Source organism: Lagenorhynchus albirostris, chromosome 10 (genome assembly GCF_949774975.1).
Source record: "Lagenorhynchus albirostris chromosome 10, mLagAlb1.1, whole genome shotgun sequence".
Lineage (NCBI taxonomy): Eukaryota > Metazoa > Chordata > Mammalia > Artiodactyla > Delphinidae > Lagenorhynchus > Lagenorhynchus albirostris.
In genome coordinates this window covers 60,188,882-60,216,159 of record NC_083104.1, presented here as the reverse complement: position 1 = coordinate 60,216,159, position 27,278 = coordinate 60,188,882, and the positions used below count along the sequence as shown (strand labels likewise).

Here is a 27,278-nt window from a genome sequence, read left to right as displayed (position 1 = left end):
CTGTGCAGGAAGGAAGTCAGGAATGCAAGGCATCATCATGAAACACCTTAAAGGGAGGGTCTAACACCAAATGGCGCAGGACAGTGCAGCAAACGGTATGGGTTTGGGGGGTCAGATGGCCTTGGGTCTAAATGCTGACCTGTTCATTATAGCTACACATTTATTAAAGATTGATAATCTAATTTTTCCAGCCTAAGAAATGGATAACATTCTCCTCACAGGGTTTTTAGGTTTTAAATAACGTAACAGATGTAAAAGCAAACGTAAGCAGATACTATGCTTAGACATAAAATTCTAAGAATAGTATCTGGCAGATACCAGGTGCTCAATGAAATGTTAACTTTCCTTCTTTTTTACAGTATGGTGAGTATAAGGACGACTCGCTGGGCAAGGAAACAAGTTCAGCTGTGCATCTGGGAACATGCACACGGTTTTGGAAAATACCAAAGAATTACATAAAATAACCTCTGTCCTGGAGTAGCTGACGATTTGCTTCAGAGCAGAAGTCTGCTGCAGAGTATACAAGCAGACTGGGATGGGCGACGTGGGGTGAGGGGCAGTGGAGGGCGCGAGGTGCAGACAGACCCTACAGGAGGAATCAATCGATGAAGCTGAGCTCAGCGGACCAGTGGAATGTGGAGAAGGGATAGAATTTATGTTCCAGGCAAGGAAACAACGTAAGTCAAGAATGAAGAAGTAAAGTGATGGATGGATGGATGGATGGATGGAATGTTTATGTAGCAATAAGAAACATTGTTTGATGATGTGCACACCCACATGCAGGGGAGCGCACAAACGGACGAGGTGAGAATCTGCGGTGTGATGATGGGGCCCTAGACACCAGGCTGAGGATGAAGGAGAAAAAGACAGAAGTTCCAGGTGAGCCACAAAGTCAAAGGAGGGCGGAGGTCAACAGAAATCAACAAGGGAGGAAATGCAAATGGATCTGGCAAAACTGAGGTCACAGTTTGGGCACTTTCTTCTTACCCCAAACACATGAGCCTGTTTCCACGTCTCCTCTGTGTGCAGGCCTGGGGGGAAGGCGGTCCTCAACCCCAAACAGGCCCAGAACATGTCCAGACTCCCATGTAATCCCAGGGCTGTGCAGCAGGTGCCGTGAAAAGGATGGAGAAGGGGAAACTGGGCCAATGGCTTAGCCGGGCTGCTTTTTTTATGCAGGTTCCTGGATGTCCTCCCCCTACGCCCTCCCTCCCCACACACACTCACGCACACATACACCACACTCTGATAGCTACTGAGGGGTTTAGTCACCACTAGGTGGCGCTGATTTCCAGAAACATGTGCTCTGGTGGAATGAACTGAGTGTTCTGATGATACACTAGCTTCTGTCCCAGTGGGGATAAGCATATTTCTTAGGTAAATATGCAGACTCTCCTTCTCTTATGCTCTTAGGAGTAACAAACAACCAAATTCTACTTAATTTCTATTATTACCAATAGTCTCGAGGGCCTACAAATTCTAGAAACTCTTAGGAAAACTACATAAAACTCACTTATAGCGACCAAAAAAAAAAGTAAAACATGTTGGTACAGTCATTTTGGAGAACAATAACCCAGTAAATCCACACCCCTGTATCTACTCTGGAGAAACTCTAGCAAGTAGGCCCAAGTAGATATTCAAGCACTGCTTACAATAAAAATTAGAAACTGTTTAAATCAGTCTTTCCTAAACTTCTGTCACTTTCACTCCACCTTCACATTTTTCTAAGATTAGAGCACCAGCATACACACCTCTGTGATTTATCTTATATCCAAATACACATGGACTATTTTAAAATAACTTCTTACAAACACTACAGGGCAGTACACAGACAGCAAGCAGCCAGGCTATCTGGGTTGACACACAGCCTCTGTCACTTCCTAGTTATGTGACCTTGAAGAGTTACTGAACCATATCCTCATCTGTAAAATGGAGATTCAAAACAGTACTTAATTCATAGGGATGTTGAGAAGCATAAATGAATTAATAAATGTAAAGTACTTAGAAAAGTGCCTGGCACACAACGATATATAAGGGTTGGTTATGATTATTAGGTATATTGCTTGTGTGAATAAAAGATATTCTTAAAGACAAAAGTGTGTTATTAATCAGATGTAAACAGGAAAATGAATCACACTGCAGGTGTGCCCTGCTGATAGACACATGAGGTACCAACCACCCTGGTCATCAGGAGAGAGTTCCCTGCTCTAGAGAATCCCAGGCACTTGTTGTCCTGAGAGTCCAACTGTCTGGGCTAGAACCCCAGCTCTCCCACTTACTAGGTGTACGATCTTGGCCAAGTTACTTCTCTGAGCCTCAGCTTCTTCCTCTGCTATATGCATACAGTATTCCCCCTCTAGTAGAGTTACATGGTATTTAGATGAGATAGTCTACATCAGCCTCTTAGAACAGTACACAGATGACAGTAAGTAGTCAATGGACCCCCTTATTATTATGGTTTCACTTCCTGGATGCTACAGCAGCAACTCACCTGCCAGCAGTTCAGAGCTATGATCACAAACACTGCAAACAGCACACAGTCATTGCTGAGCAGGCATTTTTTTAATCTCCCTAAACCACTGCAGATAATTATTGGTTTGGGGTTTATTACACTTGCTTGTCCTAAATACTATAAAAAATAAGCCATGACTTTTAACAGAAGGAAATTTTCTTTTAAAACAGTAGGTGGTGCTATAAGCTCTCACAGGTGTTAACGGGATTTGATGGAGTCAGTATAAAGTCCACTTCTCCCTCTAGCCATTTGATCTTGCCCGGATGTCCTTCAACCAGTAGGTGATGGGAACTTGGCAGTCTCTTGGTAGTGGACTTCTGCCATTTTTAGGCCACGCTGTTTTTAAATTTATTTATTTATTGATGTATTGATGTATTGATGTACAATGTTGTGTTAATTTCTGGTATACAGCAAAGTGATTCAGATATATATACATAGATATAGATATAGACATAGATATAGATATTCTTTTCCAGATTCTTTTCCCATATAGGTTATTACAAAATATTGAGTATAGTTCCCTGTGCTATACTCGTATACTTGTCCTTATAGATGATCTATTTTATATATAGTAGTATGTTATCTCTTAATCCAAAACTCCTAATTTATCCCTCCCTCCCTTTTCCCTTTGGTAACCGTAAGTTTATTGTCTATGTCTGTGAGTCTATTTCTGTTTTGTAAATAAATTCATTTGTACCATCTTTTAGATTCCACAAATAAGTAATATCACATGATATTTTTCTTTCTCTTTTTGACTTACTTCACTTAGTATGATAATCTCTAGGTCCATCCATGTAGCTGCAGATGGCATTATTTCATTCTTTTTTATGGCTGAGTAGTATTCCATTGTACATATTTACCACATCTTTATCCATTCATCTGTCAATGGACATTTAGGTTGCTTTCATGTCTTTAGGCCACCCTGTTTTATCAGCACCCTTTGGGCAGTAACTTCTCAGATGCAAAGTCTTGATACACAGCTAAGTCCGGGTTCTCCACAGCCCATTCTACATCTTCCCTCTCAATAACCTGGTATAGTTCCCAGGGAGGCTCATGGTCAAGGATCAACCCATTGCAGTCTCTCTGCTTGGACACTGAATGTTAAGCAGAGGGATGTAAAGACTGAAAATAGCAGAAGGAATTTATCAGTCTAGTGGACGCACCAAAGACCTTTTGAAGCTGCCTATTTCTGTTATAACAATTCAGTTTTGGTTGTAAATTCTACCATACATTTGTAATAAATTCTCTTTTGGTTTAAGTCAGAGTCAAATTCCATTGCCTGCAAACAAAACCCCTGATGCATACTCTTTCTGTTAGGTTTCACGTGGCTCGCTATTTTCCTCACACATCGAATACTCAGACTTAACCAGGCTGTTTGTTTAGACTGTCAAAAAAGGGAGAAGATATTAATAGCAATAATTTACTAAGCACCATTTAGGTGCTAAGCCTATTATATCCACTTCATAGACAACCAAACTGAGGCTTACCAGGAGTAAGTAACCTACCTAAGGCCAAAACTCACAAAAAGAAAAGCTCGTCTTTCTAACTCCAAACCTGTGCCCTCTCCACTTTGCTCTTAGGTAGGGAGGTTATAAGGCAGTAATGCATTCAGAGCTAATCTTCTACATATACTCAGAACATATGTTGACTGATTAAAACAAGAAATGTCTATAAACATTTTAGAAAAGTCAGGCAGAAATTGAAAAAGTTAACATTTTCAAGGAAGAATTATTGTTATATAAGATCAAAGCACCATCCAGTTTACTGATGAAGCATCTGAACAAATGGAAACTTAATGCAATGAGTATTTTATATAGAATTGTTTTTGTGTTATTGGTGTACCTGAAAAGCTAAGGTTTATAGGTAAAGACATAGATTTACCATATTCAAATATTATGAAGCTCAATAAGCCGCTGTTTATAAAGCACGTAATGCCCCATAAAAACCCTACGATTCTCCTCATCCAAGGCTAGAAATATAGAGCAGAAGTTCTTGAATCCATGGATAAAATTCAAGGGAGATGGAGCAGGCAATCAATGAACTCGGATGGGGAAAAATATGTCTTTATTTTCACTAAACTCTAATTAAAACCTAGCATAGGGCTTCTCTAGTGGCTCAGTGGTTAAGAATCTGCCTGCCAATACAGGGGACACGGGTTCGAGCCCTGGTCTGGGAAGATCCCACATGCCGTGGGGTAACTAAGCCTATGCACCACAACTACTGAGCTCATGCACCTCAACGAGAGAGCCCATGTGTCACAAACTACAGAGCTCATGCACCCTGGAGCCTGCGCACCACAACTAGAGAGAGAAAACCCACATGCCACAACTAGAGAGGAGCGGTGTGTCTCACCATGAGGACAAGGACACTGGCAGCAGAAGTTATGGGAAGTACTCCTTGGCGTGAGTCCTCCCAGAGTCCACCATTAGCCCCACCAAAGAGCCCAGGTAGGCTCCAGTGTTGGGTCGCCTCAGGCCAAACAGCCAACAGGGAGGGAACCCAGCCCCACCCATCAGCAGACAAGTGGATTAAAGTTTTACTGAGCTCTGCCCACCAGAGCAACAGCAAGCTCTACCCACCACCAGTCCCTCCCATCAGGAAACTTGCTCAAGCCTCTTAGATAGCCTCATCCACCAGATGGCAGACAGCAGAAGCAAGAAAAAGTACAAGCAAGGAAAACTACAGCCTGTGGAACAAAAACCACATTCACAGAAAGATAGACAAGATGAAAAGACAGAACGCTATGCACCAGATGAAGGAACAAGATAAAACCCCAGAAAAACAACTAAATGAAGTGGAGATAGGCAACCTTCCAGAAAAAGAATGGAGGCAAAGATCAAGAAGATGCAAGAAATGTTTAACAAAGAACAAACAAGCAGAGATGAACAACACAATAACTGAAATGAAAAATACTCTAAAAGGAATCAATAGCAGAATAACTGAGGCAGAAGAACAGATAAGTGACCTGGAAGAGAGAATGGTGGAATTCACTGCTGTGGAACAGAATAAAGAAAAAAGAATGAAAAGAAATGAAGACAGCCTAAGAGACCTCTGGGACAACATTAAACGTAACAACATTCGCATTACAGGGGTCCCAGAAGGAGAAGAGAGAGAGAAAGGACCTGAGAAAATATTTGAAGAGATTATAGTCGAAAACTTCCCTAACATAGGAAAGGAAATAGCCACCCAAGTCCAGGAAGTGCAGAGAGTCCCATACAGGATAAACCCAAGGAGAAACATGCCGAGACACATAGTAATCAAATTGGCAAAAATTAAAGACAAAGAAAAACTGTTGAAAGCAGCAAGGGAAAAGCGACAAATAACATACAAGGGAACTCCCATAAGGTTAACAGCTGATTTCTCAACAGAAACTCTACAAGACAGAAGGGAGTGGCATGACATATTTAAAGTGATGAAAGGGAAGAACCTACAATCAAGATTACTCTACCTGGCAAGGATCTCATTCAGATTCAATGGAGAAATCAAAAGCTTTACAGACAAGCAAAAGCTAAGAGAATTCAGCACCACCAAATCAGTTCTACAACAAATGCTAAAGGAACTTCTCTAAGTGGGAAACACAAGAGAAGAAAAGGACCTACAAAAACAAACCCAAAACAATAAAGAAAATGGTCATAGGAACATACATATGGATAATTACCTTAAATGTAAATGGATTAAATTATCCAACCAAAAGACACAGGCTCGCTGAATGGATACAAAAACAAGACCCATATATATGCTGTCTACAAGAGGCCCACTTCAGACCTAGGGAAACATACAGACTGAAGGTGAGGGGATGGAAAAAGATATTCCATGCAAATGGAAATCAAAAGAAAGCTGGAGTAGCAATACTCGTATACTTTTTAATTGAAGTATAGTTGATTTACAATGTTGTGTTAGTTTCAGGTGTACAGCAAAATGATTCAATTATACTTATACATACATTGGGTTGGCCAAAAATTTCGTTCAGGTTTTCCTTAACCATCTTACGTAAAAGCCTGAACAAACTTTTTGGCCAGCCCGATATATATTCTTTTTCAGAAAAAAAAAAAAAGATACAGGGCACAGTCACACAGGATTAGCCAGTGGGACAGCCACTCTGCTTCACACAGTCATTCAGGGCACCAGGCACCTTCCACCTTGTGGCTCGTGAGGTGCCCAATGTCCTCTCCACATTGCCAGTTTATGGAAAAAGAGCCAGGATTGTGTGCAGATGGTGTCCATCGGCCAGGCCTGCAAACAGCAACCACGACTTCTCGCACTTCATTAACCAGAACCTATTTATGTGGGCAATCAATGAACTGCAAGGGAAGCTGAAAAACGTGGTTAGGCCACATGCCCAGAACAAAGAGAACACACCGGTGTCAGTGAGTGCAGCAGACTCTGCCATAGAGCTGGTCGCAAAACCAATTCCCCAGCTAGCCACCTCCTTTGTTAGTCCTCTTCTCTCTGGCAGTGTGAGCCTCACCAACTACAACTCCTGGGCTCTCAGACAAACTAAGACAAAAAGAGTTCCCTACACACATCTTGTTACACAGCCAAACATAATTTGAGCCTCATTTATCAAACACTTTCCCAACACTGTTCAGCTGGTTAACTTCACCCAACTCTAACTCTTTAGAGTTGCGTAAATAATAATAATTTCCAGTTATCAAGCATTTCCCATGTGCCAAACACCAAGCACGCATTATTTCATTATTTCTTGTAGTATTCTTAGGAGGTAAATATTTTAATGCCATTTTACAGATTAAAGAAAAATATACACTTAGAAGTTTGCCTAAGTCTTAGAAAGTATCTGCTCTACGACTGAGCCTTCAGGCAACCAGACCTGCCCTCGCCATAAGGGGTCAGCAAACTATAGCCCTCAGGCCAGGTCTGACCCACTATCTATTTTTGCAAAGTTATATTGGCATATAGCCATGCCCACTCCCATTTATTGCCCATGGCTACTTTTGCGCTAGAAAGGAGCACAGTTGAGTAGGTGCAATAGAGTTCACATGCCCTGAAAAGTCAAAAATCTCTAACAGGGGGTCCATTACAGAAAATCTTTGCCAGCCCCTGCTCTGCAGTATCCTGTAGGGCCTGGAGCACTCTGCCTCTTTCATAGACTGAGAAGTAACTCTGACTTGGCCATTTGGGTCAGCTAATCTGTACTCTGCCCCAACAACCTGGTCTGTGAAATATACAGGTCAGTCTAATATCCCTCTGGCAGCCTGGTCTACTCCGTCTGTTTGTGGTTTCACAGGCAGATTTAACAACATCTGTTACACTGTTTCATCAAACACATAGATGATATTATCAAAGGATGCACCCGCATTATTTTCTTATAAGGATTATGCCTATTCCATGACGATTTTTTTATATTTGGACTGTAACCACCAAGCCAAAGGTTTGCACAAATTTATCAACCCTACAGCTTTTGATACGACAGCTTTCACGCCTTCACCATTCCCACCTCCTGCTTTGGTTTTTCGAGATAAAGCCATCAGCACAGAGCGACAGTGAATTTTATGGGCAGTGGCTGTCCAGTAAGGCAAGGCTTATTCTGTTGAAACTGGCCTTGTTGATGGAATTCATCATCATTTTTTTTTTTTTTACCAAAATGAACCATAAAAAGAATATAAGTATGCTTGGCTTTTAAAAGACTCAGAATGTGGAACCTACATTACGTTCACATTAAAATCAAGTTCAAAGTAGGGTAGAAATTGCATCTACTTACTCAAAACTAGAAAAAGGGCATTTTAGTGGATGCTGTGGGGCACCACCCAAACTCCAGCTTCATGAGCCAGATGCTAAGACTGCTGGCAGCCCCTGGCTTTTAGCTGAACCCCTATGTGGGAATTACCCTCAGCCTGAGCGCTAGCTGCCTGGCCACCAACACCCCCTCTTCCAGGGCGAACGCTGGTCAGGGGAAATGGCGAGTCACTGCCTCAGTTAGAAACAACTCTGAAAGGTCCCTCAGCTCCAGAACACTCTGTGGGATCAGCTGAGGCCTCTGGTGCATATGCATCACAATTCAACTTCCTCCTCTGCCGGGATCCTGCTTCCCTGTTCCCTTTAAGTGTTCTTCCTGAGGGCACCCTCCTCCTAAGTGCACGGTAATTTTCATCTCAAAGTCTATTTCCCTGGGAAACTGACCTGCAACAGACATGAAGTCTGATTTCCTAAGCAGTGCCATCAACAACTGATGCGCCATATTTAACATCCAATGACAGCAAAGAATCAACAGTAAAGAGATTCTGGGGACAGCAAATCCATCAGTACAAAAATGACAGCAACAGCAAAACATTGGGAGTATGTACATCGAACACAGGTAGCATCAGGATAGAGAAGGAGCAGGCATCTGGGAAGTGAGGTGGGGGGTAGATGGAGGTCTAGAGCAAGGCTAAGGAGGGCAAAACAGGAGAGTCATTGCCATCTGCTCTCCTGCAGCCGGAGCTCCCGGGAGCAGACAGTCATGTGCAGTGGCAGTCTCTATAAATAGCAAAGCAACCAGCAAATCATAACCCAGCCTTTGTAATTACACACTGAGGGAGTCTCACAGATGATTCTTTAGATATGAGCACGGTCGGCTTGCAGGCAGCCTTTTCTGAGCTACCCACTCACAGACAGTAACCAGCCACTGTGTCTACTAAATAGTTTAAAATAGGAATATGCCAGAGACACCGTCCTTTTCAAGATAAAAAGCTAGATAATATAAAACAGGAAGCGTGTTTTGTGGAGTGTTTACAACTTGCCAGTTGCTAAGATGCCAAACAGCACCCAAACAGCGAGATGACTGAAGTGGTGAACAGTCACACAAAGCAGAGGTCATAAACATCAGTCCTAAGAAAGAAGGCAGCCCAGAGGCAGCCCAAAGGAACAACAAAAAGGGCACGGGGAAGAAAGGCAGAGGAGGCGTGACGCCGTGTGCTCACTGAGTGTGCAGGAGAAAACGAAGATGTGAAAGGAAAGAAGGAAAATAGGAAAGGGAGGAAAAATCCAACTTGTGCTCATTTGCAACAAGTCACAGCAAAGTCCTAGCAAGTGGTCACTCAGTCTTTTCAAGGGCATCCGTAAGCATCTTCAATACCTGTTACAAAATCAGAGTCTTTAAGAGACTAAAGTCCATTTATCAGACAGTGCAGCAGAAACCACTCAAGACACAGGCGAGGGCAGCGGACTACGTATGACCAAGACAAAATAAAAGACCTAAGTGTGTATGCAAATTGAATAACTAACACTCTACACAAAGAAAGAACGGTGCTTAAATTAACCTTACAAGTACAGTTATATCAACAGCGTCCCCAACAAGCTATTCTAAATTAACAGCTTAGTCTTAAGGTCCAACTTAATCCCAATATGATATTGTTTCGTGAGAAATTCCTAAATTGAGGCTGATATGACTCAGGACAACTCAGGCATGAGACAGATGGTGTAGCAACCAGGCCTGCCAAGGGTCACGAGTCTATGCAGGCAAAGATCCTGTGGGTGGGCACAGCCGTGGGAGGCTCCAGTCGGGTGTGCAAGAGTATTAGGGCACCGGCTGATTAGCTCAGGCAGAGTGGGGCTTCGGTGGCCCTAAGGGGTAGAAGCCCCAAGACCCCTGGGTGTCCTCTCTGTTGCCCACCTCCTTCCCACTCTTGAGCTCCCGAACTTCCCCCAGGGTCTAGCAATTAAAAGTCATCAGCCTTCGGTCGGCACCTGTTCTGATTGATCAGTGCCCACTGCTCAGGGCAGGATTTCAAGTCCCAAAGGTGAGCTACAGCACTAGCACAGGGAAGTGGAGGAGGATTTACTGAGCCCTGGGACAGGAGTAGGGGATGGATACTAGCCAAGCTCAGCACCAAGCCCCAGGCACATGCCTGGGAAGAAAGCCAGAGACTCGATGGGTACAAGCTCCCAGCACACAAGGCGATGATCAGAAATGTCTCCGAAGTATCACCAGTCCCCACTGGGGACGAGCAGGGCGCTCCCAATCACACTCTGAAGGTTGAACCTTTGCCCCCAAAGAAACTAACTGAATGTGTACTTGGCCTGTGTTCCAAGTCTTTAATGCTTTTCTGGCAGCACATTTACTCTCAAAGTCTGCTTACCCTGAAGACCGACTCATCAGCAAGAAGAAAAAAATTGTTTTCACAACCTAGTATCTTCTGATAACTGATACTAAGAGAGAGAGAGAAGGAGCAGAGAGCTAAAAGGACCAAGGGCCAAACAAAAACAGCTAATCAGACACTGAGAAACGTGAGCTAGTCCAGTCTGGGGGTAGCTGCGGCATCACTTACGGTGCATTTCTGCTCTGTCTTTGACCTATATCACAGGGACATCAGCAAAATCTCTGCATTAGAAGTCACCTTGTACTGACTGTTTTTCCTGAGATGATGTTATTGAATAGTAGCTAAAAGCTTTAAAGAGATTTAGTTACTCCCTCTTGCAGTTATTTGGGCAAGAGCTAGGAACTTTTTAACCTAGATCATATGATCCTGTTGACTTTCCCAGTAGACTGATTAAAGTGGTGTTTATTTCAATGTGGCTTTTTTTAAAAAAAAAAACAGCATTTACCACAGTTTGACTCATTTAAAATGTATTTGTGGATATGAAGCCAGAAACAGGCTTCTTTTTCCTTTGTCCTTCATTGTTCCTACCTGAACATGGCACAAAGTCCATTCTCATTAAGTTTGGGGTTTGATTTTCTTTTTTAAAGATCTAGTTGTCTAAAAATTGCAGACAAGAACAAATTAGAAAGTTAAACCCTCCCAAACAAGTATACCACACTCTTTTCAAAGTATATAAATCAATGGATGTCCCTGTTTTGTACCTCGAAACACATCTCTCCAGAGTAATACCTGGGAAGTTAGTAAATAACATCCTGATTTTTCTCCTATGCTTACACAGATATTTACAGACAAATAAACAATAATTTTTCAGAAAAATAAGATCTTGCTATACATATTGGGTTGCAGTTTGCTCTTTTTATCTAACAATGATAGAGATGGCATTTCAGATTTACAATATTTTTAACAGCTGAATAATTTTCCAGTATACTGGTATGCCATACTTTAGTTAGCTATACTCCTATTGTTTAAAATATGGGATATTTCAGGTTTCTTCTTTTATAAACAGTGCAATAAACAAGATGTATATATATATATCTTTAACTAAATCTTTACTTTGAAATGGAATTACCAGGCCACAGAAAAATTACATTGTAAAGACACCACCAAATGTGTCTCTAAAAATGCTGAACCAACCACATTTCTAGCAATGCTCTGAAAGCCCTGTTTCCTCCTATCCCCATCAACACTGGAGAGTATCAATCATTTTATTTCTTGCCAGTCTGATGGGTAAAAAACAAGTCTTAGTTTGTATTTTTTATTAGTAAAAAAATATGGAAATCTTTTCATATTTTTATCAGCCTTTTTTTTGTTTTCTTCTTTGAATTGTCCATTCACATCCTTTACTCATTTTTCTACAAATTGTATGTATGTGCCATATTGCTTCTGTGGAAGCTTTTTTTTTTTTTTTGCCGTACGCGGGCCTCTCACTGTTGTGGCCTCTCCCGTTGCGGATCACAGGCTCCGGATGCGCAGGCTCCGGATGCGCAGGCTCAGCGGCCATGGCTCACGGGCCTAGCCGCTCCGCGGCATGTGGGATCTTCCCGGACCGGGGCACGAACCCGTGGCCCCTGCATCGGCAGGCAGACTCCCAACCACAGCGCCACCAGGGAAGCCACTTTTTTTTTTTTTTTTTGTAGAAGCTTTCTATATAATACGAATACAATTATTTGCTATATATGCAGCAAGTATGTTTGCCTAGGTTACAACCTGCCTTTTAATCTTACAGTACATAAGTCTACAATTCTTTTACTCAAACCTGCTCATCTTTTCCTTTATGAGTTCTTTTTTTAAAATTTTTATTGAAATAATAAGTTGATCTACAATGTTGTGTTAGTTTCAGGAGCTAACAGCAAAGTGATTCAGTTATACATATACATATGAATATATATTCTTTTTTACATTCTCTTCCATTATAGGTCATTACAAGATATTGAGTATAGTTCCTTGAATAGAGTTCCCTGTGGTAAACAGTAGGTCCTTGTTGGTTATCTATTTTATATATAGTAGTGTGTATATTTTAATCCCAAACTCCTAATTTAACCATCCCCCCCCCTTACGACTTGTAAATTTTGTTTTTTTCCTAGGAAGTTTCTCCCAGCTTGCAAGATTACAAAATGTTCTCCTATATCTTCTTCGATTCCTTACCTCCTTTACGTGCACATTTATAATCCATCTGTAATTAATTACATGCATATTTTTAATCCATCTGAAATTAATTTTTGAATATAGTGTGAAGTATAGACTAACTTTACTTCCAATGGGTAATATCACCCATTGAATTATCTATTCTTTCTCCAGAGTTTATTTATTTTTAATTTTCTAAATGTTTATTTTTTATTATAGAAAATTTCAAAATATATAAAACAAAGAAGAAGTCAGGTAAGCTGGGACCTGGGGCCCTCTACCTGAACACTTGCACATGCACCTGGACAAACATCTCCTCCTGCAACAGATACAAAGAAACTATAAGGGACTAAAAATAACTACACCCATGCCCAGTTGGGGCAAATTATGAACAATAAGAAACAAAACGGCCAAGAATCAACTTCTGAGGTGCCGGGAGCAAAAGCAGCGTACTGCACATGATCCCTGCGTCACCAAGGGGGGGTACCACCAAGGGGGTGGGGCAGCCACCTAAGCCAACCCTCTGGCCCCAGCCATCCAACTGCCCCCACCCAAACCTTATTTAAGGGACCAGCTTGCTCCACCTCAGGGAGTGAGCAAGGGCACCTGTCACTTGTTTTCCCTCCCTCCTGCTGCTGCTCGAACTCCAATAAGGCCTTGCCTGAATTTCTTGTCTGGCCTCTTATCAATTTCTATTGATTAAAGAGTCCAACGACCCAGGTTGATAACAAAAGAGTATAAAGAACTCTAAGTACCCACCACCTAGCCTCAGCAACTATCAATCCATCCCTTTTGATTCAAAATGCCATTTTTATCATTTATTAAACCTCTACATATACTTGGACATATAGCTGAACAATCTGCTCTGTTCCACTTTAATCAACATGGTTATTTTTATAAAAATATAAAAACACATAAAAATTTTTGTAGAAACAATAGGAATATACTCTTTATACTACATTATAATGAGCTGAAAAATATAGTAAAATACAAGCCCATTACTGTAACAAATAAATCCAAAACTACGGTGATACAAATAAGATAGAAATTCATCTTCCTCGCAGCTAATTCTTGCGGCTGCCAGGTGCCTCTAACCCATGAGATCAGCCAAGGACCAGGATCCTACTCCATTGCTGCTGTGCCTTCCCCAAAGGCATGCCTTGTCCACATGGTTGAACTTGGTCACCCACCACCACAACTCCTTTCCAAACAGAGGAAAGGAAGGTACCACAGGAGACAAGCAACTCTCTCTGAAGGACTCAACCTGCAACGTGCGTGCATCACTTCTGCTAACATCCAACTGAACAAAACTGCAGGAGAGGCTGAGAAATGGAGGCTGTCGCTAGTTCACCATATGCCCAGTTATAACCGCAGCATTTATATTACAAAAATAAGGGAAGGATGAACTTTGAGGAAAAGTCACAGTTCTTAGTATAAAAATGAGCGTAAAAATTGTGTACGATAGACTTGTATTGATTATCTTTAAAGGCATTTAAAAGAGTCATCAAATTTAAAAGCAAATTACGCTGTTTCATATCATAGAAAGACAAGAATTCCAAAATTTCTAACTGTAAGTAATGACAGGAAGCCATGAGTAGCAGGTATTTCCAAACAAATCAGACAAATAAAGGTGATGTTTGAATAACAAATGAGAAAGTAACTGCTGTTTTAAGTTTGTAGACTAGAATGAGTGTTTTGAAAATGGATATTTGGACACAATTCTACTAACACAGGACTTTGCTCCCCTATAAAATGTAAGTTTATTACCTAGAAAAGCTCTAATTTTACAGATTTTTAAATTTTTCAAGAGAGTTCTTCAATCTGCTTAAAACCACCCAAATGAAGATTTTCAGTGAGTTTTGGCATCATTTGTTAAAAACACAAAAATGAGTTCTATCAGATTCATTTATAAGAAAACAAACTGACATCAGGAAAAATGAAAATTTACTAGTAAATTTTATTTTAAAATAATTTTGCATAATCAGCTAATGAAATTGAAAAATGAATGTCATCTTTAGTAAGAGCAGTTACCAGTGCACTTTTTCCATTTGAATCTATTTTTCCGGTTATCTTTTTCAAATATAACAATGGCTAAAACCAAATATTAAAATAAATTGAGCTTAAAATAACTGACATTTGAATTGCTGAATTACACAGTATTAAGCAAAGATTTTTTAAAAATTAAGAGTGTTTACATTTTTCTCCAAATGAAGTTTGTTATAATATATAATATACATAATACATTAACATAGAGGTATGTATATATAATTTATAAAAGAATACATATATATATTGAGTGTACATACTTATATCTTACTGGGGAGCATATAGGCAAATTTATGAGGACTACTGGTAGAAAAGGACACCTTCATTATCTTGTATATTTATCTTTAACATATAAAAGAGGGTGCTTCCCTGGTGGCGCAGTGGTTGAGAGTCCACCTGCCGATGCAGGGGACACGAGTTCGTGCCCCGGTCTGGGAAGATCTCACGTGCTACGGAGCGGCTAGGCCCGTGAGCCATGGCCGCTGGGCCTGCGCGTCCGGAGCCTGTGCTCCGCAACGGGAGAGGCCACAACAGTGAGAGGCCCGCATACTGCAAAAAAACAAACAAACAAACAAACAAAAAAACAAACATATAAAAGAGGAAGAAAAATCTAAATGGACCAATAATCATAGAATATACTAAAGAGGATAGACACTATAACATGAAATAAAGTTCTAGGCATAAAGACTTATTCACATGGCCCCCATTCAATTCCACCCACAGAGCACTGAATTATTATACTATAGTTTGTTTCTAAAATAATTTCCTTTATGTAAAGGGATATACATGGATATAAATCTATGAGTATGTATGTAGTTAAGGAAATTAATATTAATTATAATATTAATTAAAATAATAGATTATATATATCAGCAGTTCCCAACGTTTTTGGCACCAGGAACTGGTTTCGTGGAAGACAATTTTTCCATGGACAGGGTGCAGGGGAGGGCAGCGATGGTTCAGGAGGTAATGCGAGCAATGGGGAGCAGCAGATGAAGCTTCGCTCACTCGCCCACCGCTCACCACCTGCTGTGAGGCCCAGTTCCTAACAGGCCCCGGACTGGTACCAGTCCATGGCCTAGGGGTTGGGGACCCCTGATATATATACATATATATCCCTTTTAAAATATACTCTAGGGCTTCCCTGGTGGCTCAATGGTTAAGAATCCGCCTGCCAATGCAGGGGACGTGGGTTACAGCCCTGGTCTGGGAAGATCCCACATGCTGCAGAGCAACACAACTACTGAGCCTGTGCTCTAGAGTCCATGAGCCACAACTACTGAGCCCATGTGCCACAACTACTGAAGCCCTCATGCCTAGAGTCTGTGCTCTGCAACAAGAGAAGCGACCGCAATGAGAAGCCCATGTACTGCAACGAAGAGTAGCCCCCACTCGCCACAACTAGAGAAAGCCCTCACACAGCAACAAAGACCCAACTCAGCCAAAAATAAATAAATTAAAAATAAATATTAAAAAAAAAAATATATATATATACTCTAAATTCCTACTGCCATTAACAATTTAAATGTCTGTGTTTCCCATATGCTATATGCCAGCGTAGCTCCCAGGCAGTACATACACTTCAAGCTGATAAGCACGAGTGCACTTTGCCATAGGCTCTCCCAGTCACAGAGGGTTTTGTAGCATATTAAGCATATGCTACTACAACATATAACAATTATCCCACTCTGGTCTGTCTGTATTTTGTGTTCTGGCTAAAAGTTTTGACCCACAATTACTGACCAAGAAGTGTGCCAGTGAAAATTCTAGACCTGTGTGCCAAGATAAACAAAATAGGATACATTGAATAACAAAGTAGAAGTGTCACAAAGACTCAAGACACCTTGAAAGAAACAACTGAAGAAACAGAGAACAGAGATGTGAAACTAACTGCAACCTGATGGATATCCTTGATGGAAGGACTAACCAATAGCCTGATGAACCACAGAGAGAAGAATGGCTACAAAACATTATTTATCCCACAGAATCTGAGGAGAACGGGAGAATGACTGTCAACTTACAGAGGCAGGAAACACATCCCAACAGCACTGACTCAGTTCACACTCTCATATACTTTATGCTAAAAGGGGCACCTTCAAGTTCTATCTAACCTTAAAACAGATAATTACTTTATCATTCAAATTACTCCAAGGAATAGAAAAATATGAAATTTTTTCTTAATTTCAAGATGCTAACACAGTAAAAACAAAACTTGATAAATTCAAGAAAAGAAACAACTACACCAAATCTAACACAGGGAGCTAAATAGAAAGATCCTGAATGAAATCTTACCAAAACTAAAGCAGTGAGTGAAAACAATAACATTCCAAGATGAAATAGTTTATTCCAATGATTAAAGGCTGATTCAACAAAAGGGAACCCATCATCATAATTTATTACAGTTATAAGTTAAAGAAAAAATAATGATATCAATAGGCACAACAAAATTGCAAATAAATTCAAGAGCAACTGTTGATGAAAAACTGAGTGAAATGGAAATAGAAGGAAACTTCCTAAATTTTAAAAGGATTACCTATCAGGAATCAACAGCAAACATCATGATAAATGTGAAACAGTAAAGGCATTACCTTAAAGTAAACCCAAGCCAAGGGTACTCACTATCACAATTATTTTAAAAATTTTAGGAGACAATAGCTAATGAAATAGGACAGAAAAAATAAATAGTGTGAGCTTTAGTAAAAAAAAAAAAAAAAAGTCAAAGTTATCATTTACGAATGTGTCTGAGTAGCAGAAAAATCTAAGCAATCAATTAAAAAACTGTCAGAAATCATTGAGTTGGGTAAGATAAAGGGATAAAAATAAATATACAGAATTCAATAAGCATTTCACTGAAATATTAACTGGCTTATGTTACAGTTCTGTTTTCCAATAACCAATCTTGTAACTAGCAGGTGCTTATTTGGGAATATCTGATTTTTTCCCTAGATTAGATGGAGACAGTGGCTGCTGGTAAACGGGCTCACTGGTTGCAGGGGTCGGGGGGGAGTCTATGATGGAGTGTTTGCCAATTTCCATGGTGTAAATATTCCCATCGCGGCCATGATGTCTCTGAACGTTGAACACACAATGGGAAAGAGATGCATACAAGTGGCTCCCCTTCTGACAGAAGCCAGCTCCAGACCACCACTGGATGGAGACTAATTCTACCTTTTTTTATACTGATACGGATATGTATTTATATATACACACACACAAAGAGTTCCGGTTTTCCTGTGTTCAAGGACATTCTTAATATGCTTAAACAAGAAGATCTGAGAGGACAGTGTCTTGCTGACACAATTTATATTGTTTCCTCTCAGCTTTGGTCATCTTAGGTTTCTTCTAATATTCTTTTTGGTGGAGGACAAATACCGTATGCTAACACATATATATGGAATTTAAGAAAAAGAAATGTCATGAAGAACCTAGGGGTAAGACAGGAATAAAGACACAGACCTACTAGAGAACGGACTTGAGGATATGGGGAGGGGGAAGGGTGAGCTGTGACAAAGCGAGAGAGAGGCATGGACATATATACACTACCAAACGTAAGGTAGATAGCAAGTGGGAAGCAGCCGCATAGCACAGGGAGATCAGCTCGCTGCTTTGTGACCGCCTGGAGGGGTAGGATAGGGAGGGTGGGAGGGAGGGAGACACAAGAGGGAAGAGATATGGGAACATATGTATATGTATAACTGATTCACTTTGTTATAAAGCAGAAACTAACACACCATTGTAAAGCAATTATACCACAATAAAGATGTTAAAAAAAAAAAAGGAAATGTGACAAAGGCAATAAACATATCTAGAGAGTCAGACTTTTTTTATCACTGAAAATGTCCAAACTAGAAAAGTGATCTTTTCTTGTTTTTGAACACGTATCTCACTTATTTTAATGTAATCATCAAAAGTATGGGCTACCTCCACAGTAGAGAAACGGTCTCTCACTTCACCGTGTCTTCTGTGCCCTAAAATGTTCCTAAATAACTTCTCATTGCAGTAAAAAAAAAAAATCAAATCAAGGGAGGCTAAAATGAGAGGCTCTGCTCTTACACGATGGGAATGGGCTGATTCTCTCACCTGTATGGTTAGAACACCTCTGACAGAACAGTGAGTATCACACTTCTGTGGGCACTGTGAGGGTTACCGAGTTCTATATGTGGCCATTTGAGTTTAAAGAAAAACCCAAAATTCAAATGCTTGCTTTTAAAAAAAATTATTCCCTTAATCTTATGAGGAAGGAGAAGGGGGACCACAACATTCCACCTCATGCCAAACTTTGATTGACTGGTTGACATTGTATTTGTATGTACTTTTTTTTTATAGGGATTAAGGATAATTCATTTGGGTACCCTTACGGTTGGCTAATTTAAAAAGCTTTCTTAGCATAGTAATGTGAGGCCAACTGGTCACAAAAATATACAGTCAAAGCAGCATTAAGCAGGAAGAGTGTGACTTTCTCATCTAGACACTGCAGAGACTGTCAAAGCCAGCAGTCATGAGCCAGAGTTCACCCTGCCCTTCTCAGAGAATGAGAAAAGGAGAAAGCACCGACCTTCACAGGATGCCTGATGCTAGGGGTGAGGGAAGGAGGGGGGATACAAAGTCTAGGACAAAGACAAGAAGAGAAAACACCTGTGCTTAGGATGTAGAGAGACCAAAAAACAACGAGAGTTAAAGGGTAAAAGAGATCCAAAGGTCTGGGCAGCAAGGCCTGGGCTGGCCCTTGACAGAGCCTTGACCCTCTCTCCTCCCACCCCCGGCGTTTTGGAGCATTCAGCTAAAGCCTTATTGGATCTTACTGGGATCCAGTGTGCATCGATGTCAAGGACAGGAGGCAGCAGGGGTGTCCACATTGTGTGCCCTTGGAGAGGAGAAGCGTCTCCCTGGGGACGAGGGAGGACACTTTGTCTGAAGAAACCACAAGATCAACCCCCTACAGGCTCCATCCTGCACCCACAGCCCTCATCCCCCACCAAGAGAAGACAGAAATGAGCTCTGGTGGGTAGAATAAAGCACTCATATTGATTTACAGGTAAGAATTAACCTTCTTTGGGACTTCCCTGGTGTTCCAGTGGTAAAGAATCTGCCTTCTAATGCAGGGGATGGGGGTTCAATCCCTGGTCAGGGAACTAAGATCTCACATACCACGGGGCAACTAAGCCCGTGCACCACAACTACTGAGCTCACACACCTCAACCAGAGAGCCTGCGTGCAGCAAACTACAGAGCCCAAACTCTCAGGAACCTGCGCGCCACAACTACAGAGCCCACACACCCTGGAGCCCAAGCGCCACTAGAGAAGAGAAAACCCGCAGGCCACAACTAGAGAGAAGCCTGCACGCTGAAATGAAAAATCCCACATGCCTCAACGAATAACCTGTGCAACCAAAAGACCTGATGCAACCAAAAATAAATAAATAAATACATAAATAAATAAATAAAATATTTTAAAAGAATTAATCTTCTTCTATCGCAGTGGATAAAGTGAAAAAGAAAAACACCTGTGAAGCCAAGTTATAAAATCAGCAAATTCATACTGTCACCATCGAATAATTTTCCTTCATTTTGGAGTGATGCTAAACTCTTTATAAAGATTAATTTTGACCATTTATGCAATTCAATAATAAGCATAGACACATGTGCAAATCTCTTCCAAAACTGTCCCTACACGATTCAGCATGACTAAACATAATTTAGTACATCTATGAGAAAAACTGGCACATAAAATATCTACCTGGAGAGTAAGAATAAAGAACACATGAATACACTGGGATGTACTCTGGGCAGGTAGCATTAGTGGAGCCGTAAGATAAGGATAACAGTGTTCTGATGGTCTGGAATAATTTCTGTGGCTAAAGTGGGTCCAAGGAATTTGAAATTCCTCCCTTTGTCATCCAAACAGCACTTGCCAATTAAAAATTTTCCAGGACTTTCCTGGTGGTGCAGTGGTTAAGAATCTCCCTACCAATGTAGGGGACACGGGTTCGAGCCCTGGTCCAGGAAGATCCCACATGCCGCGGAACAACTAAGCCCGTGCGCCACAGCTAATGAGCCTGCGCTCTAGAGCCCATGAGCCACAACTACTGAACCCGCGTGCCACAACTACTGAAGCCCGCACACCTAGAGCCCATGTTCCGCAACGAGAAGCCACTGCAATGAAAAGCCCACGCACCGCAAGGAAGAATAGCCCTCGTTCGCCGCAACTAGAGAAGGCCTGTGCGCAGCAACGAAGACCCAGCACAGCCAAAAATAAATAAATAAATTTATAAAAAATAAGATAAAATTTTTCCAGCAGCTCAAGATGGGAACACATTCAAGCAAAACCTAATCCCATGTTCTATTTATGTTTACACTTTGCAGGTGGAAGCATCATGGAAAGAGCTTTGATTTCCCGCAAACCCCTCAATTTAATCCTCCACTCTCAGGTCAGCCCATCTCCCCAAAGATCTATACTTAGCCCCCGTATTACTCCCTTTGTGTCCCTCACCTCTCCTATCATCATTCCCTGAAGCAGGAAGGAAAAACACAAATTTCCTGATACAAAAGGTGAATTATTATAAAGCCGCCAGAGGCTTTTAGATTTTGAAAACTGTCTTTCTGGCTTATTCTGATGTACATCTTCTGAGTAAGCAGATTTAAAACGTGTACTGCCAGGAAAGCATCTGCAATGTAAACATATCAAATATAAATTAAATTCCCTCTGAATGAAAACACCATGTTTGCTTTCATACAGTTGCAAGTGAACTATTTTTAAAAATCCTTTTAGTTTCTGGCACATGGTATTGAAGCCCCTTCAGGGTCCATTTATCCATTTGCTATCCATCTTTCTTTGTGTCCACATTTACTTGGGTTTCATTTATTCAATAATTCAACTAAGATATTTGAGGCCTCCTATGTGCAGCACTGTAAGCCCTGGAAACAAAAGTGAAGAGACACAGAACGCAGCCCAGGAGTGGCCAGTCCAGAGGGGAATGGAGACGTAAAGCAAGGGATGCAATGAAGGTAACATGAAGCGTGCTCAGGAGACACTGCACAGCAATTGAGGAGATGGTCAGTTCATGGGGGAGGGAAGCACTGGGGGAGAAGCCAGGGTCACAGCTTCAAAAACGAGTCAAGGGCAAGGAAAGGCCTGCTGGCCAGAGAAAGGGTGAAAATAATTGATGAGATAGGAGGCTAGAGTTGAGATCAGAAACTTGACAAGGTGTTATTCCATCTTTTCCTTTACTTACTCCAAGGTAGCTACGTGGTGACCCTGATGGGTTTTTTAAAGAAGGCTGGGGACCCCCTAACGTTCCTGAGTGGAAAGCTTATTAACTGAGTCCATGGGAAGATGCACTCTCCCCAACCTGGTACACTTATGCCTCACCTCAGACTTTTGGAGAACCTAAAAGAGAAGACAGAGGGGACACAGAAAATGAAGTACTAGGACCCAAGAATCTGTCATGACCACATTCATGATTCTGCTATTAAAATGCAAGCATTTCTCAACCAACAAGGACTTTATTTCCAAAATACACAAAAAGCTTATACAACTCAATAACAAAAAGACAAACGGCCCAATCAAAAACTGAGCAGAAGATCTAAATAGACATTTCTCCAAAGAAGATATACAGATGGCCAACAGGCACATGAAAAGATGCTCAACATCTCTAATTACTAGAGAAATGCAAATCGAAACTACAACGAGGTATACACCTCACACTAGTCAGAATGGCCATCATCACAAAGTCTACAAATAAGGACTTCCCTGGTGGTCCAGTGGTAATGAATCTGCCTTCCAACGCAGGGGACGCAGGTTCGATGTGTGCTTGGGAACTAAGATCCCACATGCTGCGGGACAACTAAGCCCGCGTGCCACAACTATTGAGCTCGTGAGTCTCAATGAGAGAGCCCGCGTGCCACAAACTACAGAGCCCACACACTCTGGAGCCTACACACCACAACTACAGAGCCCACACGCTCTGGAGCCCGCGAGCCACAACTACAGAGACCATGCGCCCTGGAGCCCACATACCACAACCAGAGAAAGAAAACCCGCACGCCACAACTAGAGAGAAGCCTGAGGGCCACAATTAGAGAGAAGCCCGAGCGTCACACGAAAGATCCCACATGCCTCAACAAAGATCCCATGTGCTGCAACTAAGACCCGACGCAGCCAAAAAAAATAAAGAAAATAAATAATAATTTTTTTAAAAAGTCTACAAATAATAAATGCTGGAGAGGGTGTGGAGAAAAGGGATCCCTCCTACACTGCTGGTGGGAATGTAAATTGGTGCAGCCACTATGGAGAACAGTACAGTTTAAAAAACTAAATATAGAGCTACCATATGATCCAGAAATCCAACTCCTGGGCATATATCCAGACAAAACTATAATTCAAAAAGCTATATGCAATCTTATGTTCATAGCAGCACTATTTACAATAGCCAAGACATGGATACAACCTAAATGTCCATCAACAGATGGATGGGTAAAGAAAATGTGGCATATATATACCATAGAACATTACTCAGCCATAAAACAGAATGAAATAGGGCTTCCCTGGTGGCGCAGTGGTTGGAAGTCCGCCTGCCGAGGCAGGGGACATGGGTTCGTGTCCCAGTCCAGGAGGATCCCACATGCCGGGGAGCGGCTGGGCCCATGAGCCATGGCTGCCGAGCCTGCGCATCCGGAGCCTGTGCTCCGCAGCGGGAGAGGCCACAACAGTGAGAGGCTGGCATACCGCAAAAAAAAAAAAAAAAAAAAAAAAAATGAAATAATGCCATTTACAGCAATCTGGATGGCCCTAGAGATTATCATACTAAGTGAAGTCAGAAAGAGAAAGACAAATACCATATGATATCACTTATATGTGGATTCTAAAATATGACACAAATGAACTTACCTACAAAACAGAAACAGACTCACAGACATAGAGAATAGATTTGTGGTTGCCAAGGGTGGGGTGGCAGGGAGGGAAGTACTGGGAGTTTGGGATTAGCAGATGCAAACTATTATATACAGAATGGATAAACAACAAGGTCCTACTGTATAGCACAGGAAACTATATTCAATATCCTGTGATAAACCATAATGAAAAAGAATATATATTAAAAAATATATATATATATATATATATCTGAGTCACTTTGTTCTACACCAGAAACTAACACATTGCAAATCAACTATACTTCAATGAAATAAATTTAAAAATTTTTTAAATGTAAGCATTTGGGTCATATCCCCAAAACTGTGCCAGTTAGTAGCAGGAAACCTCAGCAGGGACTGGCATCAGAATAGGACAGAAAAGAGAAGCAGGTAAGAGGGAGAATTACTTAGAGACATGAGTACAATGATCATGGGATTAAAAGGGCACCAAAGACACACTACGGGTTTCACAGCTTGGTTTGGACCAGCTCTGGTACCCACAAAACCTTTTCTCAACTAGCTCAGCTAATGCAGCATCAGACATCATAGATCTCCCATTATATGATACCAAACAAGCACCAATCCCAGAGAATCTTACAAAGGAATGCCACCAAACTTTAAGAAATAAAATGAGATACAATAACAGAAACCAGGAATGGTTAATGTTAAATGTTATTTGAATGGTTCCAGAGCTTAGAAAAAACATGGGAAACCCCAAACGTTTACAAAGCAACTAACAGCATTGAAATGAAAACCTGACACAGACCACCCAAAAAGAGAAAACTTCAGACCAGTCTCATATGCAAATGTTAATGCAAAAATATTAATGAAAATATCAGCTAGTAGAATCAGCAGCCCATGAGACAAGTACAACATGATGAAGGGAGATTTATTACAGTAATTCAAGAAAAGTCCAGCATTAGAAAATCCACTATTATATTTCACGGGTCTAAAGAAAAAACCACACACACAATCACCTCCATTGGCACAGAAAAAGCATTGGGGAAAAAATATCAGTGAACAATCTTGATAAAAACATTCAATAAAACAGGAACAGATGAGTCATCAGACTGGGTGCTTTCGGGAAAGCAGAAAGTATTTCAAAAGAGGGGATTAAATAAAGGGAATTGGTGAAACAGGTGCTAGAGGACTGGAACGGTAGAATGTTAACCTAGCGATAACAAATGCAGGAAGCCGCTAACACCCATTGAGCTGGAGGGAGGGGAAGCAATCAGGTTACAAGAATGTCGGGGCTCAGAGGAGAGGCCCCACAAAGCTGGAGCTCGGACCTGTGAGAAGAGCCCACTGCTCAGGTGCCGTCAGCCCCTCAGGGGCTAATGGGAGGGCTCACACCTCCAGGGAGGGACACAGCCTGGCTGCTGTACCTATGCGCAGAGGTGAGGCTGGTTCTCAAAGTCTAGAGAAAAAGCTGGAGGCTGTGCTGAGAGCCTCTACTGGGCACCTCTGCCAGGAGCAGAGGAGACAGGAAGTGTTCCTCCCTCCTAATGACAGATCCCATCAGGAAGCAGCTATCACAGGCATCTGGAAAATGTGGTCTACAGAGCCCCAGCTCCACACCGGAGTACAGTATACAAGGGCGAGGTGAAGCCAGGAGGCCAAGGGTAAACCAGCACAGAGGGATACTTCTGAAGCATGATAAAATGTATTTATCTCAACCCAAAAGCTTCACAGGGAAACCCCAGGAACATTCTTATAAAGTCAGGAATAGGAAAAGGATACCTACTCTTATTACTATTACTCAACATTTTGTGGGATGTCCTAGCCAATGCAAACATACAAGTGAAATGAATAAGAAATGTGAAAGTTGGAAAGGAGGATGTACAATAATCTCTAGTCTCAGACGATGTGTTTTATACCTGGAAAACCCAAAGGGACTCCACGAAGAAGTACTACAAACCATGAAATAATGAAGTACATTAGAAGACTACAAGATTAAGATAATGAAACCAACGGTTTGTACAGAACTACAAATAGAAGATATAATGGAAAAGAAAGACTCACTTTTAACCACAACCAAAAAGATAAAATACTAGAAATAATCTTAACCAAAAATGTGAAAGAACTACATGAAAAACCTCCTCCACAAAAGAAGAATTGAACTAATAGAAAAGGATACCAGTTTTTAGATAGGAAAACCCAAAATGATAAAGATTCCATTCTCCTTTAGCAAAATTCCCATTTAATGTGGTCTCAAATAAAAATACTGTCTTTTTCCTTAGAATTAGACAACCTGCAAGAAAGAAATCATTCAAAAGAATAGCAAAGCAAAAGTGTATTTTAATAAGAGAGGACTACAACATGTTATGAAGCCTCAATAATTAAAACAGACCATTATGGAGGGCCATATGGTAACATTTATCAAAAGGGAAATATATTAACTTTTGACCCCATAATTCTCCTTCTGAGAGTTCATCCTACAGATAATATTTGCACACATGTGAAATGACTAAGGTTTTACATTTAAGCATTGTTTATAACAACGAAAGATTAGAAAATTCCCAAGTGTCAGTAACAGGAGGATGGTTAATTGCCTTATATGCTTGCATCTAATGGAATACTATGTTGCCATAAAAAGAAATAGATACTCCTAATGGAAAGTTCAGCTAGGTGCATTGAGTAAAACAAGATGCAAATAGTATACACAGTTACTATTCATATAAGAGAAAAATAAAATGAATTTCTACTTCCTCATATATAGAAAAATAAATAATGAGAAGATTCCCAAGAAACTAAGAAGAGTGGTTATCTAAATTTCCTAAAAAGTGAGGAACAAGAATGGGATAAAGAATTCTCACTGATATATTTTTATATGTTCTAATTTTTGACTATTGAATATTTGAATACCTATGCAAAAATTAAAATAATATTAAAATAAACAGTAACAGCAAATGCTACCAAACTAAATCTTTAATCCCACAGGGAAGAGACACCAGCACACAAAAAGTTTTTCCTGTTACCTTTCTCCACTCCCCCAATCCCATTATGAAAATCTTACATGTAGAGTCAGAAAAAACACACAGACAATAATCCCAGTTTACACCCTGACTCTGCACCCAAGACACAGAAACTTGGGGAAATACAGGTACAGCCAAAGAAGAGAAGAAAGGAAGCATTCACACTAACTTCAATGAATGATAAATTTCTCATCGGCTTACACATCACTGTGAGATTAAAAAAAAAGAAGAAGAAGAAAAAGAGAGCTCTTCAAAGGTAGGGGCAGGTCTTATTCAACTTGATTTTATTCCAAGGTTTCTGATGGAAGGCCTCTCTCAGTCAGCTGGGTTCACTCTTCTGGTTAGACTGAGCCCTTCAGAGCCAATGGTCCAGAGTAAGCTGTCCTCTAGGCTCTGGTGGTTCCCAGATGGATAAGGAAAACAGGTAAGGAAAGTGGTGATGGTTTGCAGAGCCTCTGGCCTCCTCTTGTGGGTGCCAGTACCCAACCCAGGGCATATGCCACAGCCTGGCTTACAGGGCCCTGACCTTGGGATCTACTAAATTAGTTGTAGCAAAGGTATTGGTGAGATTCCAGCTGTTAGAAGGGTTTAAACCAAGAGTTAATAACATCCAAGA

The 27,278-nt window shown here is 41.0% G+C and overlaps 1 protein-coding gene across 2 annotated transcripts in view; it reads right to left on the bottom strand.

Moving 5' to 3' along the window:
• DST (dystonin) overlaps nt 1-27,278 on the bottom strand; it is a 500,594-nt gene that overhangs the window by 457,236 nt on the left and 16,080 nt on the right. The window lies entirely within an intron of this gene.